This window comes from Aptenodytes forsteri, unplaced genomic scaffold (genome assembly GCF_000699145.1).
Source record: "Aptenodytes forsteri isolate BGI_AS27 unplaced genomic scaffold, ASM69914v1 Scaffold130, whole genome shotgun sequence".
In the NCBI taxonomy this organism is placed as follows: domain Eukaryota; kingdom Metazoa; phylum Chordata; class Aves; order Sphenisciformes; family Spheniscidae; genus Aptenodytes; species Aptenodytes forsteri.
The window spans coordinates 183,156-187,161 of record NW_008795133.1 but is presented as its reverse complement, the minus strand read 5'-3'; positions in this window follow the sequence as shown (position 1 = coordinate 187,161).

Genomic DNA, 4,006 nt, shown 5'->3' with positions numbered 1-4,006 from the left:
GAGGCTGGCTGGTCGATGCTGCACTGAAATCACCGTGTCACTATGTCTGCCAGAACGAGGTACCTTAAAGCTGCAAATCCTGCAATCCCATATCAGTTGCAATGCAGATGTATTCTAAGAGATTTATTCCCAATGAAAGCTAACAAATTGAGGTAGAGTTTAGTATGCTCTTTTAAAAGAGGTTGGGAAGAGTACCAAAAGTATAATTAAACTAGAGAGAGCTGGAGAGCTAATTAATTACGCATTGACAAGATCTCTTTTGCTGAGATATTTCACAGAGAACATTAGGAGTGCCTTAAGTCACTTCCTCAGGTACATGCTTTGCGAGTGAAGAATAAATTAGTAGGAAATTGGCTGGACACAAGGGACATCTTGGAATGGAGTCGGCGGTTGGACCAAGCTCAGTGAGACTGGGCTTTTTCTTCACCTTTAGAAAAGATGAATTAGCTCCTGGTATACCCTAACGATCATTTGCAGCATGACAGGAGTGAAAATGCTCTTGAGGGTGCTTTTTTCACAACCGTGTATGCAAAATTAGATATCTACATAATAATGTGACTTTCAAAGATAGTCAGCATTCACCAGCAATCTTTGATTTCTTGCCAGGAAGGGACTGATCCCACTAACACTCAACTATTGCACTTGCATAAGCATATCCATTAAGTTCAAAGGAATTCAGTGGATGTACTCATAGTAGTGAACATCTTCACAGACATCATGCTTGGAATATGTTCATGTCCAGTGTGGATTCAGAGCCAAAGTTCCTCAAATTTCACAAGGTTTATAACTTGGGTTCTGGCTTTTATTTCATTTTTGACATAAAGATGTTTCTGAAAATCTCTCCTGCATGCAAGCCTGATTTTATTCCTTGTGCATCTGTTTAGTATAACTTTAAAAAACAACACTCCTTTTAAAAATAAAACAACACAAAATCTCCTCTCGTTCTTTCATATTGCTGTACTTGGAAAATCCTGAAAATTTGCTGACATTTCTCGAAGGCTTAAGCAGTTCTTCAGGAAAGCACTAGAAACTGATGTAAGCATTAGTTTTGTAAAGACTCAGCCAGATATATTCCCCTGCCACTGGGGCTGTAAAAAAAAATAATCCTCTTGAAAATCCAGTCAACCTATCTATCCACCTTGGGGAAGCACACCTCAAAAGCAGTTGCAATTGTGGCTGCAATAATTGAATAAAGCCCGTTGCGAGTCCTGGAAGGACTTTGCACACTCCCTCCACCAGATAGTGCTGTTTCTCCACAGAGCTGTTGAGGATTCACAGGCCAGGGAAAGGTCAGGGACTGACTCAAGGTAACAAACTGCCTGCAGCTTGCTCGTCCCTCCCTGCCACTGCCACTGCCACTGCCACTCCGCGTGAAACCGGGGAGGCGCAGCCTGAGAGGGATTTGCGGGAGTAAACCCGTGTCTTGGAAGGCTGTTGTCTGCAGATGAGCGTGTGCTGGTGTTGCCATCCTTGCTATCCGTTACCAGTTTGTCTTATTTTCTTTCCTAAAGTAAGAATGCAAATAGAAGCTGATGCAAATAGGCTGCGCTTTTATGATCTCTCGGGAGTCTTTTCCTTACAGCTTTACGGGACACCCTAATGATGCAGTTGTCTGCCAAGAAATCAGTCGGACTGAGGCAACCCCAATGAAAAATCAAAACACCAACGCGCAGACGCTCCCACCGGTGAGCAGCATACGCCAGGAGCAGTCCTGACACAAAGCTACGTGCCATTTGGTCTCAGAGGGCTGAGCAGAGGGACTTCTACCAGCAAAAGTTACTTCTGGGGAGTAGATAGATCCCCTTAACCAGTCCTGAGCCTGCGTACCCTGTAGGCCCTCTGTGTCCTTTTAAAAAAAACACAGCTGGAAGAATAGCTAAAGCATAGTAACTGCAGGGCATGGTTTACTACTCTGCTGTAGCCTTTGTAACAGAGTACAGAAATGCATCTAGAGTGCTTCTTACTGCCTTTCTGCAGGAGAAATATTGCATGTGCTGTATCTTGCTCTCCTGACCCTCCCGTGAGAAATAGAAGGAATAGCATTTGCTCTTCAGCTCTTAAAGAACCAATCCTTCCAAACCCACAGCAAGAGAACAGAAAAAAAAAATCAAGCAAACAAGTATTTAAAAAACTTTCAAGTGGAAAACAGTACTCACAGTTGGAATGTTCTTTGCTGTCCGTTACTTAGAGTTTTGGAGACCACTGAGCCAATTTTTTGGATGAATTTTGCAGGAAGCATTGTAATGTTCCGCAATGTACCCGAGTTACTGGATTTTAAGAATATTGTTCCGGGGTCTTTTGGTAAGTTAATAACTGCTTAGTGTTAAAAGTTCAGTCTTGACATAAACGTGCTTTCCCAAAGTATAATAAAAAAAAAAAAAATGAAAACAGTGCAGGATATGTGTGTTTTCCTAAGCAGTGTAAGGCTTGAGCTGTCTGATCCTAAGTGAGCTTCTAAATCTTTATTCATGCAGGCAGTCTTCTTGGAAAAAACGATTTGTGAAACCAAACCTTAGCTTGCTTCAGCGCATGGAAAAGCGCAGATGGCTCAAATTAGATATCAGGGCCTAGCTATGTATGCAGTAGATTGTATATGTAATTAGACAAATATAAAGTTTATTTATATTATTTTGTATGCTGTGTTAATATTGTCTGTATTTATTCAGACTTTCGTAATATGCATGTGCGATCTCACAGAGATGCTAGGTCATTAAACTCACCATGGAGACTGTGTTTACTTAAATCTTACCTTGGGCATTCGGAATACATGTAGTTGCAGGGCTCTTAAAAATAAACAGAAAAAATTGAACAGTGTACCAGTTCGGCTTTTATGTTTTCCAGTATCTAAGGAAATGGAGCACATTGTTTATATTACCGTTATTGAGAAACAACACAAACACATCCAGAGGACAGATTATATTATAGAGCTCTTTCTGACACACTAAATGTAAGACCACATAGCTTAATATGTAGTACTAGTATGTGCTAGGTTCTGAATTGGGGTGGGAGGAAAGGAGTAGGTGATTCTTGCATTTCTGGTGGGGCCTGCGAGTACAGTCCTTTACAGAAATAACGCGACAGATGCATCACGGCTGCTGTGAGCCTGGGAAAGGCTGAATTGTGAAGGAAGACATTTCCCGTAATTGGCTCCATAGCACAGCTTTTTATCAAACGATTCTGCTTGGGGATTGTCAAGATGACAACGAACATGGAGATTTTACTGTACTTCTACTTTGACTACTAGATTAAGTGGCAACAGGCACCAAAAAATCTTTCTTCCGCTAATGTGAATGCTCTCATGACCCTTAGGCTTCATTAGTACCGTATCTTCTATCTGGACGCTACTCTGGAAGCACAGATACTGGAGCTATTTCATCAGCTCCAAATACAACACCTGCCTCCTGAGCCATTACCTGTAGAAACCCATAGTTCTCTGTTCTTTGCTCTCCAGTCAGGAATATCAGGTCCAGATCAAGGACTGGGTGCTCACCTTTTATGTCCTTACTCAACGGGATCCAGGCAATCCAGTTTCTTTTTACGTTGCCTGAACCTTCGAAGCACCCCAGCCGCCCTCCTGGGTGCAGGCGCTGGCCCTCGGTTATTACAGTGAATTCAAATCCTGTCGAAGGGCAAAGTCCATCCCTTTTCCAATGCCTTTCTCACAAAAGACTGGCAAAATCAGTAACTAAAAATAAATAAGGCAGTAATATTTGTCACCAAAGGAAACCATCTAGATCCTGAGTACGTTTGTTCTGAGGAGGAGAAAGCCAGGCTGCACATAGTTTCCCAGTCATTTAGTACAGTATTTGGTACCACGGTGATGAAAATGACTGAAATCTTACATGACGTGTAGATAACGTTCAGTAATGTAGTAAGTACACTCTTTTACCCTTTCAGAAGACTTTTTCCCCTTTTCAGTACCCTTGCAGGGCAGTGGCGACTGGCTCCCCGCGGTGTCCCCTCCGCGGCGCCAGCGCAAAGCCAGGGGCAGCGAGGGGCCGAGGTG